This window comes from Lygodium microphyllum, chromosome 1 (genome assembly GCF_053477565.2).
Source record: "Lygodium microphyllum isolate KBCC chromosome 1, Lygodium_microphyllum_v1.1.10, whole genome shotgun sequence".
NCBI lineage: Eukaryota > Viridiplantae > Streptophyta > Polypodiopsida > Schizaeales > Lygodiaceae > Lygodium > Lygodium microphyllum.
The window spans coordinates 139,149,250-139,164,064 of NC_141135.1; positions in this window are offsets into that span (position 1 = coordinate 139,149,250).

The window sequence follows — 14,815 nt, forward strand, 5'->3', positions numbered from 1 at the left end:
TGATCGTGGTCGTGGAACTATCTTCGAGCCTTTGAAAGGTAAGTTAGGTGAGTTCACTACAACTCGAGCTAGTCTTGTGTTCTTGCTTCCTTGGGTTGGAGAGGAGAATGCTTGTTTAGTTAGAGCGGAGCGTGAGAGACAAGGTGAGAGATTGTCGCCAACGTGAGTTGTAGCTTCTGAAAGAATAGAAGTCCGTCCAAAGTCCCGACTGTTGGTGCGTTTGCCTCAACAAGATGGAAGAGGAATGGGTAAAAGAGGATGAAGAGATGGGTAGGCAAAATCATAAAATGAGGAATAAGCTAAAGAAGGATTAGTTGAAAATTTAGGTGAATCAGTTAAGAAAGGTGTTAATTGATAAGCAAGAAAAGTGGAAGGTATATGGATAGATGGGGAAGGACAAGATGGAGAAGGGGAAAAGACTCGATCTTCAATTAAAGAACAATAGGTAAAGATTGGAATTTGAGGAGCACCCTGAGGTTGGAAAAGGAGAGGTAAGATGCCTATTGAGTTGGATTGATAAAGCAAAAAAAAGCATCATAGCGATGGGCCATTTGTTGATAATAAAATAACCTAGGAACAGAGGGACCTCAAATAGATCATTGATGGTAGGCATCAAAGAAGGATGAATCAAATGGATGGTTCTTCGAAAGATAAGCTAAAATATCCACACTCAATTGGTTAGTGTTCTGCACATGAGTAGAGGCTTTATTCTGTCACTGGTTCAGAACTACACAATCAATCATTGAATGCCATTAAGGTGTTGAATTTGGTTTTTTCTCTGGTCTAAGGTGGTATTGGTTGTCTTAAGCTCCTCCATCTGGGAGGGTAGCAAAGCCTAAAGCTCGTGAGATTCCTTCAACAATCTATCTCATTCCTCGGTTACATTAACCACTTGGGTATTAGTGTCAACCAATTGAGTATGCAAACTAAAAATTTCCATTTTCTGAGCATCAATGATCTTAGTATGTTGCTCTATTTGGGTACAAAGATCATAAAAGCGTTCATGAGCAAAAGCTAGCTCTGCATTTGCTTTTGTCGGCTCTTCTTTAGTTTGTTGGACTTCATCATAGCAAGAGGAATAGAACTGCTAGATACATGCAGTCACACTGAGAGCTCAATAGAACAGTGAACATCTTGACATAGGAAGAGAATTGCATCTCTAGCTATCAAGTGTTGTACTGAAGGGATGGAAATCTCCAGAGTACCCTTACGATGTGCTCTAAAAAGATTTGGCGTTGTGAGGAAAGCTAGTAGGTGACTACTAAATTGATCAAAGACGAAGACTGGAGGAGGAGCTGGGGCTGATTCAACCACTCGTTTTAAGCATTTCCTCTAAACTACCACAGGAGGGATAGAATCAGATCCTCAATGACGACATCAGAGTATTCAATAGAGGGAGGAGCATCTGGTGGATCAACTATCAAGGTAGAAACTTCCTTCAAAGGAGTGGCATATTCCAAAAAGACAAAAAGGTAGGAACCAAATGTAACATTAGTTACACTACTCTAGGTGGCTTTGACAAAGTGTTAATCCATTTTTGACAGAAGGTAGGAACTCCAATCAATTGTTATACCTTTCAACACCATTCTAGAAGCTGTAAACAACTCCTTTGAAAGGTAATTAGAGGGTGTCTTAACAAGCATAAACCTGTCCTGAAGGAACTCGCATAGCTACTTCCACACAGGATTGGAGATCATGGAGGCACTGAAGCCAGAAGTGGTAAGAACCTTCCTGGGGTCCAACACATCCTAGGTCTGCTTCTGCAATAACAGTTGTCTAGCAGTAGGGAAAGAGTCTCCCCGATATGGTAAAGAAAGAGCCTTGCCTAAACTTTTAAGCATCAATTGAACAATTATTCCTTTGACAGGACCAGACCTCTTACTATAAGAGGCTAGAAACTGATCACAAGTATCAGTATCCTTTGGGATGAGTGGTAATGAGAGTGCGATAAACTTGGCTAAGCCTGTTTTACCAATAAGTTCGGACTCCAGCGATAAAGAATAATTGTGAAATACCAATGGGACGTACTAGACTGGAGGAGGAGCTTGAGATGCCATTCAGATAGATTATATACACACCACACACACAAACAATCACAGTGAATGCTTGCAAGACAACAGAATATCCATCAAAAAGAGATCAACCAGAATCAGCACACATAGACGTGATTGACCAACTGACCACTCCAAACAATTCACATTCTAGAAAAAATTCGGCATGATCTCTATACATATGTGATCGAAAACTTCATGCTATGCAAGACATACAAGCACACTGAATCCCTGTATTAGGCAAAAAAGAAAACTACAGACCGCACCCGTAATCATATCATACAATCAAACCATAATACATCAATAACCCACTCAGGATATAACCAAAACTTCTATAAGCAACGACAACTCGAAAGACTGCACGTACCCATCCCAGAAAGCGCATTTATTGAAAAGGGAAAGAAGTGCAGTGAGGGGAATGATTTTAGTGAAGGGTTCGTTTTATTAAAATAATTAAAAATGGATGATATTTTATTAGGTTGTAAACCTTACTAAGAAAACGGTGGCTCCTTCTTAAAATGTTACTTACAAATTATTAGGGAAAAATGGTGCTTTAAACACAACTCGGACTCTGATACCCACACTCAGGTCTCTAAAGGCATATTCATTGATTAAAAGTTAAGTGTGTGTTTAGCATTTTTTATATAGTGCATGCACTTGTGATGGCCGGTTCATTTTTAATAAACAGGGTGGGGGATGTTTAGTTTTTAAATTCTTGGTTTTTTTTAAATGAAAAAACATGAAGATAAATAAGTAAAAAAACAAGGAAGTCCCCCTCATCCCGCGCATAAGTGTGGGGTGAGGTAAAAAATTTTACAATGGCAAGAAGCAATAGGGGTCGAGACAGCGGCACGAGTGCGAGATGACACAATGGACGTGACATCATGAATAAAATCGGAAAAAAATGTGCAGTCACGCACAACGTGAGAGACACAACATGTGTAAATTAGCCGAAAATTTTCATAAAACCCAAACCGTGCACCGGAACGAAAGGTGAAAAAAATGAAACTATGTCAGAAGTTGAGGGGGAGACAATGGAAGAAGGCAACAGGGTGTCTGGGAACAATTCAGGGCGTTCACATGGGAAAAACGCAAAAATCAAGCCCAAAAACACATACGAAAATTAATATCGGAAAATCCATGGGCCGAAATGAAATGTGAGTAAAAGAAAAAATGTGCAAAAATACATGTCAGACATGCCTATCATGTCAAAATACAGTTTCGATGAAGATAAGATCCGTTCACATGGAAAAAACCCAAAAATCGTACTTGAAAATGGATTTGGAAATTAATATTAAAGGATCCGTACACTGAAACGAAAGGCAATAAAGAGAAAAAATGTCAGGACACATATTATATTTAGGGCTGTTACATCAAAACTTAGTTCGGATGGGTTTAGGAGACATTCACATAGAAAAAATAAAAAAATGGACCTAAAAACACCAATAAAAATTAATTTTAAAAAATCTAAAGGGCGAAACAGGGCGGAGGAAAAAGGAGAATTGTGCAGCAAGGGTGACTGGACAAGGCTATTAAGTCATAATTGAATTCCGAAGAGAATAGGGCAGGTTCACATGGAAAAAGATTAAAAACGTAAGCGAAAAAGGCACAAAACCATGCAAAAAATGAATAATAGACAAACGGTACGTCGGAATGAAAGGTGGGTAAAAGGAAAAAGGTCCAGGGGAAGGCATACGACAGGATTGGCATACCAGATCAGCATTCCAAAACAATAAAGGAGCGTTCACATGGAAAAACATCCAACTGGCAAGAATTGCTTCAAAAATTAATAACGCAAAAACAGTAAGCCAGAATAGGGGGATGTAAAAAGGAAAAGTGTGGCATGGGAAGGGATGAGCAAGGCTGTAAAGGTGGATCGGGATTGTGGTGAACGTAGGATGTGTTCACATAGAAAACGAAAAAAATTACGCAATAAAAGCAATTGCAAGGGAAACGGCCTCAATGACAGGGGATATGAGGGCGGGGGGTGGTAAAGGGACCTCATCAGGACAAAACTAGTATGGGGTAGACATGCGTGATTGGTTAATGGCAAATGCAGGGGGTATGCACATCAGTCACACAGGGACGCGTCCCCACACTTAAGACCTTACCGATTAGAGTAGATTAATCGACACGGTCTAGGACTTGTCAACCGGCTAGACACTGATGTCCCCACACTTAAAACATAACATGCACTTAGCCCATTTCGTAGATAGTTGAAGGGAACCATTGTTGATGCAGGAAGATCGAAGCCATCATCAGGCGGTAGCAAAGACCTCGGCGCGCCACGGAACATGTCCAGCATGGCAGGGACCATGCAATAGCACCCAGGGAGGTAGCTTTGTCGGTAAAGTTCGTCGATTTAAATATTGATGGCGAATAATAGAACTCTCAGCTCACAGGTACTCAAGAGGATGATAGAACAGTCGCTCGTCCCATGACGCACATCACTCAATGAATAAGCATAAAATCCCATAACTCACGTCTAGTGTAGAATTGAAGAATGAGAAAATGATTGGGAGGGAGTATGCCAGTGTGTACAATTAATGATGCATTCGTGCATTCTACCTATCTGGCATAGGTGCAAGCAAGAAGGCCAAGGAGCCTTATTGTGCAGTGTACAGAACAAGGTGACGTGGCCTGTGATGGTAGTAGAGACCCATCCCGTGGGTGCATAAGAAAATAGAAAGCGTACCTAACTCCAATGCCGTAACATCCCTCAATCTGCACCTCTCAATGATTATTTTGAGGACACACCAATCACACTCTGACCCCCCTCTAACTGACACTTTGTTAGAGAATACAGGAGGGTAGCCCGTTCCTTACACCCATTGATATAAGCCTCACAATCACTTGTGCAGAGGTTGTATGCCTTATGCGCATTTGATGGTGCAACTGTGCATCCCGCCTTGTGTCAGCATACGGTGCAAGAAGGAAGGTCAGGAGCCTTATAGTGTAGTGCACAGGAACAGATCGTGATTTGTACATTGAGAGGCCCAACCCGTGCGTGCAACACTCCATTCACACATCGCACCTCTCAGTTGAATTGAAGGGAAATGACTAGTCACTCACCCCACCCTCTATCTCACACTCATTGATAGATACGGAGGGCAGATTATACTCACATCCCCATCCTGTTAGGATGAAAGCTCGCAACACTCAAGGGGTTATCGATGAAGATTGCTTTATCATCAAGGTATTGAAGATGAGGCATATCCAAGGGAGGTAGTCAACATGCCTGGTACTTTGATTGGGTTATATGAAAATCGTTTGTTAAAGAGGAGTAGACGAATTGATGAAGTTGCAGGGACAGCGCACCAAGGAAGGTGGTTTGAAATTGTATCTGAAGAAGTTCTGATTATGAGTCAGCTATCCTGAATTGTGGGGTGTTACCACATTTTCCACAGCCAGCTTTCCACCCAAGGGTGGCTATAACAAGGAATTGCTTCCTTTTCTCCCATAACAGTTTGTTTGTTTTTTTCTTTTTTTTCTTTTTTTATTATATTTTTTTATTTTAATAAATAGAATGGTAGAAATACCATGTGGTAGAACCATCCACATGACCACTACTGGATTAGACAAGAGGAGAACAGAATAAGGATGGGAGGGGCTAGCAGAACGAGACTGCCTCATAAGGAAGTCATAAGGACTATCAGGAGCGTGAAGAGAAGGACAGTACGATGCCCAAAAGGGAAAGGGTGGATCGACTGTGATTGTCAAGATCCCCAGGGAAGGAAGTACATCTTCGGGCGATAGCCATTAATCAGAAAGGAATCCTCAAAAGCATCGACGGCTTGCACTTGGACAAAACCATTAGAATTGACAGTAAGGACCTTATAGGGGCCCATCCAGCATTGTTGAAGCTTGCCATGAAACTTGCTAAATCGAGAATCATAAACCATGACAAGATCACCTTCTTTGAACTCCTTGTGCTTGATAAAGCTATCATCATAGGCCTTGCGTCGTGCTTGAGTGGTTTCCATGCACTGTAGGGCCATCCGCCGAATCTCATCCAAACATTCCAAATGCAACAGCCGGTGCTAGAGAGACTCATCATCTCCGAGGCATTCTTTGATTGCCACTCGCAAAGAGGGCAACTCCAGCTCAACAGGGAATATGGCTTCTGTGCCATATACCAACTAGAAAGGGGTTTGTCTTGTAGCAGCCTTGTAAGAGGTTCTGTATGCCCAGAGGGCCTGTGTAAGTTGATCATCCTAATCACGGTGATGTGCGGCAATCATCTTGATTAGGATGGAGCAAAGTATGTGATTGGTGACTTCAACTTGGCCATTGGCTCTAGGGTAATGGGGGGTGGACTTGCGATGGCAGATCTTATATAGTTCTGTCAACTCTTCCATGATCTTGTTAAGGAAATGAGTACCTCTGTCACTTACCAGCTCGAGGGGACTGCCAAAACGGATGATGATTTTTTCATACATGAACAGGGCTACGTTGTTACCATTGTCCCACTTCAGAGCTTTAGCTTCACACCACTTGGTGGCATAATCTATACATATCATGATATATCTGTTCTACTTCCGCCTGGTGGGGGCGGATCAATGGGAACCACGAAATCAATCCCCCACTTCTTGAAAGGCTTTAGGGAAAGGATAGGTTGTAGTGGCATGGCACTAGACTTGGTGGGTTTTTTCATTCGCTGACAATCATCACATCTCTTGCAAATAGTCATAGGCATCCTTGTGGAGGGTCGGCCACCAATATCCTGTGAGTAGAGCCTTTCTGGCTTTCGCTTCTCCTACAAAGTGTCCACCACATGGTTCATCATGGCATGCTTTTAATACTATGCCAATTTCGTCTCCTGCAATACATCTTCACAACACTTCATCTTTACCTTTCTTGTATAGTGTGCACCACCTACCAAGGTGTAGAGGGCTGATTCCAATAGAAGCTTCTTCTTCTCACGGCTTGAGATGCCAGGGGGATACTATTGATTTACCAGGAGGTTGGCTGTGTCTGCATACCATGGAGTCTTCTTTGTAAACAGGCTGTGATCAGCCCTGCCAACAACAAATCCAAGATTCTGCAAGTAACTGCTGATCCTAGCATGCCAGACTCTCGGAGCCTGCTTCAGCCCATACAGTGCCTTTTTCAGCCTGCACACATAATGCTGAAAATCAGGGTGCTCATACCCTTCCGGCTGAACCATGTATACATCCTCTGCTAAATCACCATTGAGGAATGCATTCTTAACATCCATCTGCTGCAATTTCTAGCCTTTTTTAGCAGCCAAGGCAATAACAGTTCGTATGGTTGCCATTTTTGCAACCGGGCTGAATGTTTCATCATAATCCAAGCCATACTATTGAGCATATCCTTTAGCGACCAGCCTTGCTTTGTACCTTTCCACACTGCCATTAGACTTACATTTGATTTTATAAACCCATTTGCAGCCAACAGGCTTTTTCCCTTCAGGCAGTGGTACCAAATCCCAAGTTTGATTTTCAGCCAAGGCTTTCATCTCTTCGTCCATAGCCATGCACCAATTTTCATCCTTTGCTGCTTTAGCATAAGTACCTGGTTCTTTGATCTCCATCACTTTTGTCATGTATGCATAATGCTTTGCAAAATAACCAGAGTACGTCAACTTGTCAATAGGGTATCTGACCCTCTGCGATCGTCTAGGCTGTGGTGCATTGCTCAATTCCCTTCTCTCATGAGGCAGAATATACCTGTTCTGCCTCATACCAGGCGTATAGACAGTCAGAATGCCAAGTTCAATGTCTAACGTATCAGTAGACTCATATCCAAAAGTCATTCTGCCAGGTGGCGTCATACCATCCTCAGTAGCTTTCTCTTTTCCTTTGCTGTCCAAGACATCATAATATCTCCCCCTCACTGACATACCAGTGTCAGTGGACGATGAGTGTCGCAATCTCCCTGTCCATGGGGATACTGTCTGCTGACTACTAGGTCCTGTCATATCAGTGTTCTGCTGCAACTCAACTGCAGATACATGAGTGGAAGGAATATCCAATGGCACTGCAACTGGTGAGACATATCATGAGCCCAACTCATCAAAGATGACATCCCTGCTTACCAAAGTCTCCCTGGTAGAGGGATCATAACATTTGTATGCCTTCTTCTCCTGCGAGTATCCAATGAACACACTCTTATGCGCTTTGGGATCAGGCTTTTTCCTTTTCTCATCTGGAATGTGCACATAAGCAAGACAGCCAAAGACCTTCATGTGTCTTACATCCGGCTTATAGCCATAGAGCCTCTCAAACGGTGTCATGTCATGAATGCCTGCAGTGGGAGTCCTGTTCAGAATATATGCAGCTGTCACAACAGCCTCTGCCCAATAGTAAAGCGGCATATGCTTCTCATTCATCATAGCCCTAGCAGCTTCCATCAGAACCATGTTCTTCCTTTCAGCTACTCCGTTTTACTGTGGAGTGTAGCTACAGGTTAGCTGCCTACGAATGCCATTTTCAGCCAAAAAATCAGCAAATTCATTGGAGACATACTCCCCACCGCTATCAGATCTCAAGCAAGAGATGTAACATTCAAATTCCTTCTCAACCTGTGCTTTAAATTTCTGAAAAACAGCAAAGACCTCATCTTTTGTTTTCAATATGTAAAGCCAGGTATATCGACTGTAGTCATCAATGAAAGATACATAGTATCTGGAACCCCCCATAGACGCATTATGAGCTAGTCCCCAAACATCAGAGTGCACTAACTATAGTGGTCGTGTACTCTGTCTTACATGCCTGACAAACGGCAATCGTGACTGCTTACCAAACTGGCAAGCCTCGCATACATGACCAATATCTGAATATTGGAATCTAGGTAACCCTGTTACCAGCCGCTTCTTCTGCATGGTCTGCAGCCTCTGCAAATTGACATGCCCCACTCTCTTGTGCCAAATCTCTAAGTCCCTGATAGTGCCAGAACCCTGGGCAAACATAGCGGAGTTCAGCTCTGGCAGTGTAGCATCAAGAGTGAACATTCTTCCATTTCTGTGGCCTTTCGCGATCAACTTGCATCCATTGCCAAACTCTTCAATAAAGCAGCCATGCTTATTGAAGTGAACCTGCAAGTTCTGCTCTATCATCTGGCCCACAGACAATAAGTTCTTCGTAATCGAAGGGACATGCAAAACATCATGAAGATTCTTCTTCCTGCCCATCATGTACAACCAGAGGCACTTTCCCCTTGTGCTCTATGCTATGTTGCGTATCATCTCCTGTGCAAACATAGCCATGCTTATCTGCAACCATCTCAGTGAACCAGTCACCATGTGGGGTCATATAGTTTGATGCCCCTGAATCAATATACCATACTACATCATCAGATGATTTTTCAGCAGCCTTATCTTTGACATATTGCATGGCAAACAGTCTATCACCAGAGTCATCTGCCTGACTGGACGTAGCATAATGTCCATGCTGCTTTCCCTTCTAATTTCCCTGCTTCTTCCAGCAATCCTTTGCAATATGCCCATACTTTCCGTAGTAGTGACAATCCTTATCTTTATTTGGATTGTCTGACTGACGCTGCTGCTGCCATGAGCCTCTGCCATGGGAGTTAGATCTCCCCCTGCCTCGAAAGTTGCCACTACCTCTTGCATTTGATGACTGCTGATTGCTATTACTATAGGATGCATTCTGCTGGCCTCCTCTGCCAGATCCATAGCCTCTACCACGGCTACCACGACCACGCTGATTCGAATAAAAAACTGCATCCTTATTCTTTGAGCTGCTTGACCCTGTAGCTAAGCCAAGCTTCACCTCTTCATGAATCAATAATGCAACCAGCTCATTAAAATCAAGCATCTCAGCCCGCACAGATACTGAAGTGTCAAAAGATTTGTACTCCGGACCCAAGCCATTTAAGGTCACTGCAACCATATCCTCATCTTCTACCTGTGAGCCAACAGATGCGAGCTGATCTGCTAAGGTTTTAATCTCTGTGACATAGTCCTGTATGGATCTGTTCTTCCTCTCTATGTTGTTGAATTTTTGCTTCAGTTGTATCTTCCTGGCACTCGTAGTTGTGCCATAGTATCTGACCAATATGTTCCATGCATCTGCTGGAGATTTACAGTTCATGATCTGCATCACCATAGCATCCGAGATACATAATGACAGCTAATGTAACACTCTGCGAGCTCTTTCCGTCCAGGCTCGATGCGCTCGTCTTTGATCAGCTGTAGGATTCCTATCTGGAACTTCAGGTTCAGCCTCAACACCTATCACTAAGTCCCAGTATCCTTTGCCTATCAAAAAGTTCTCCATGCGGAACTTCCATATTGCATAATTGTTGCTATCAAGCTTTTCTCCCACAATCTGGGTTACATTATCAGTTCTATCAGCATTTGCCATGTTGCAGACCTTGCCTGACTACCTGCAAACTAAGATCTTCTTAACGGTTCAACTTCAACCCGGAACTGTTTATGACAGTTTTTTGCAATTAATTGCAATAAAAAACTAGGGTATTTCAGCCCACTAACAGTCCAAAACAGCTCACAACCAAGTGGCTTAACCTGTGAGTAAAACAATCAGTGCAAATACTATGTATTCACTTTGGTTTGAACTCCTGCAACCTCACTGCCAGGGTACATATATGCAGTCTGAAAACTGTAATTCTGTGAGTGACCAGCAGTGATTTCAAGCCCAAAACTGAGTAGTATACATGTCATACATGTCCCAAACTTCCATAGATTGCTGCTAGTACATGTGTCAAGCCATGCATAGGCATAGAACCTCAAAATAGTATATAACCAGCATATATGAATATTGTAAATAAATTCCCAGATTTCAAACAGCCAATGCACTGGCAACAGGGATTAATTTCAGTCCCAAAAACCCATAAACCATTTGCATTACTTCCGTTTCCAATGCTCAAGCATTCAACAGTCATAGACCAAGTCTTCAAGTACCTATGGAACAAACCCAGCCAACTAATTCTTCAGAAATAACCAATTTGTGCTTTATGTCTGCAAATTTTTTTTCAGTTTTCAGCCTATCACAGGCTCTCAGATCAGGCCATTTCAAGCTCCAAGTTTATGTCAAAATACCCAAGAAATACGACATGTCTTCTACCAAGCATCAAGTGCTACATCCAAGTTCAATGTACATGCCAAAGAGCATCCAAAAATGCAGACTTCCCAAGTGTATAATGTCACTGTAAGTTCACTGACAGTTCAGCCCTGTGTATTTAGATCTGTACACCTCTATTACAGCTCCCACAAGAGCAATAGTAAGGTATACCTTTCAAGAACCTTCCTTAGTATGCATCCGAGCTCTATGCCACCTGACAAGTGCTATACTCCTTGAGTCTCAGCCAATGAGAGCAGCCTATTCATAGGCACAGTCCACACAGACTGTTCAGAGTATATTCAGATCAGATTTTCCCACTTGTTGATGCTCAACGGAGCTTTGGTGAATCTCCAGACAAGCCAGACTCCTGGTGATGCTCAATAGAGCCTTGATAAGCAGTCTATGTGCTGAATCTCAGTCATGGAGTTCAGCCTGAAAACATGCGCAAACATGCTGGCTGGGCAGATCTATGCTACTGCACATCTTGCTCATTACTGTAGTAATAATGCACTCACTGGTGCTCAATCAGTCCTTGGAAGACTCCTCAGCAAGCCACAGCTCATGCTTCAAGCAATGAGACTCCAATGCTTCACAGTACATACCTCTGTGTGACCATTGATGGAAATGACAGTCAGTCCTCTTCTTTTCCAGCTCTTCAATTCACTCTTCAAGTCTTCTTCTTGAGTGCATTCCACCAGTGAGCCCATTCATGGCTCTGATACCATGTTAGATTTCATGGAAGCAGGAAGGAGAGCAACACGGAGTTAAGCAACATGCTTACACTCTCTATTCTTCTTATTATTCATTTAGCACACACACATAGTGCATATACAACCTAAGGTCATAAAGACCATTCACACTAGAAGTAACACCGACTTATTTAATACACCTAACTGATCTAGCCAGACTAGCTGTGTCCAGCTCATGTCGGTCAACACACAAGTACGAGCTTGATATTCTAACAACTTGTGCAAAGGGGCTGCCTTGGTTACAAAATGTGCTATAAATCTTCTATAGTAGCCCACATGGCCAAGAAATCCTCTCAATTGCTTGAGGTTTGTTGGCGATGTCAAGGCGGCAATCTTCTCAATCTTCGCCGAGTCTGTTGTGATCCCTTGTGCAAAGACAATATGGCCTAGAAGAACTCCTAATGAGACGCCAAAGACACATTTATCGAGGTTGAGAGAAATCCCATACTCTAGCATCTGTCAAAACATTACTCTAAGTGTCCCCTATGCTTTTGGATTAGGCTATAGACACAGAAGTCATCGAGATACACCTCAATAAAATCATGCAGATGGTTTTGGCAGACAGCCATCATTACTCGTTCGAAGGTAGCATGAGCATTACAAAGCCCAAATGGCATCACTCTGTAAGCATAGGTTCCCCATTCTTTTGTGAAGGTTGTTTTGTATTGGTCCTCTTCTGTGATTTGAACTTGGTAAAATCCATTGAATCCATCCAAGAGGGAATAGAGCTCATGGCCTGCCACTGTGTCCAACAGTTAGTCTGTGAATGGGATATAGAAATGATCATTCTTCGTCTTGGAGTTCATCTTTCAAAAGTCCATAGATATTCAAAGTTTCATGTTCTTCTTAGGTACAACCACAATGGGCGAAACCCATTCACTGTTAGCCACAAGATAAATGAACTCTGCTTCAAGGAGCTTCAATAATTTAGCCTTCACTAGAGCAGAATAATTGGGATTCATACGCTTTTGTCTTTGCCTCACAGGTTTGGCATCTGGTTCAAGGTCAATGTAATGTTGACAAACTGTAGGGTCAATGTAATGTTGACAGACGGTAGGGTCAATCCCCTTCTGGTTTGACATCTGGTTCAAGGTCAATGTAATGTTGACAGATTGTAGGGTCAATCCCCTTTAGGTCTTTGTACGACCAAGCAAACACGTCAAAGTTCTCCTTCAATAGATCTCCCATAACCACAAGTTCTTCTTTTGGAAGATTTAGGCCCACTTTCAAGTGACATTCAGTACCATCATCCAAGAACGTCAATTTCCTTTCACCTTCCACTTCACGGATAAAAGTCCCACGGATTGCTTCTCGATAGAGGTCTGACTCCTTCAAGGGAATAGTGTCATCGTCTGATGTTTCACTAGAACCAATATCCTCCTTCTGAACAAATAACTCATTTATCTATTGAGATTGCTAGAAGGGTATCAAAGCTTTGTTTGCTTCTATGTGAGTGGTGATTTCTTCTAGACTTCGAGATTCATCTTCAGAGGATGCGTCTAGGAATGTCACATAGCACGGACCTTCTTTAAGCCATGGCTCTAATGGCTCTAGCTTCTATTGACAAAGGGCATCATCATCATCTTTTCTCCAAAATGAATGGTCATGGCGATAGGAGCCACTCGTGAACTTAATTTTGATACATTTGATCCATTGCTTATGCAGATTCCACATGTTTTGTGATCCATTGGTCAACTCAAATGGAACCATGGCCATTCCATCCAACACTCCGATATCCTCGTCCTCTAAGGTCTCTATAGGGACATCAACAAGATCGTCCGCTATCAGAGAAATTTCTTCAATTGCACTTTCATAATCTTCTTCTTTTTCTTCCTTATCATTTTCATCCTCTTTCTCTGGAGGCTCTATTGTTATTTCTGTAGAGGCTCTATAGGAGAAGAACAAATTCTCCACCTCTGTGTTTGCTTTTGGTTCTACCTCTATCTTTGGATCTATCTCTACTTCTAACTCGGTCTTTGACTTTGTGATTGCCATGTAACAGGGAGAACAGTACATCCATGCTTCTATTTCGCTATCAGAGGTAATTTTAGAAGTCAATTCGGGTTGAGGCAGGAGGTATTATCCCATGGATAGACTTTGCTTCCTTCGGTAGTTGGCTTATAGTGCCCACTATTAGGGACTATGCCTCTGTTTTCTTGGGAAAGATCTGTTTGACAGCCTCTTCGTCTCCTGATGTATCATCTGTTACTTCATTGGAGGAGTCTATTATGACTTCGATGGGCATAGATCCATTGCCTTTTTGCGATCCATACAACATCAATACCACTTTATTGGGTCCTCTACCTGGGGTTAGGGTTCCTTTGAGCTAGTCCGCCATCCTTGCTCTTGCTTCAAAAAGCCAAGGTCTTCCAAACAGCAATGGGTATGAGATCCCATAAGAATTTGGTTTGACCACCAAATATGTCAGCCAATAGTCTCTTCCTGCAAGGGTTGTTTTTACATATGGGAGGATACCCAACAGTTTGACTCTGCTTTGGTCTGCCAATCTGATAAGCCACTGTGTAGGTTGAATTGCTTGCAAACCTAGATCCTTCATTGTCACATCCATCATTATATTTACTGATGAGCCTCCATCAATCAATGCATCTGAAATAAAACATCCTTCTATCCATACACTAATCTCTGGGGTTCCCGGATCTAGAAAGGCATTACCCACATCTACTTCCTTCATAGGTTCTGAGACTCTGTTGGACTTTGTTGTTGTTGGGGAAACAATCCTTAGGCCGTGTCTTCTTGTCAAGCTACTTTTGAATCTTTTTCAACAACTGGGAGATACCATCATCAACTATTGAAATGTTAGATTTGGTTTAAAGGTGTCTAGGTCTTTAACCAAATCATACTCTTTAATAGGATCCACATGTTTTTCCAATCGACTGGGAAATGGAGCCACGCCCACTTTTATCTTTCCTTTTTCTTCCAGGAGTAGTAA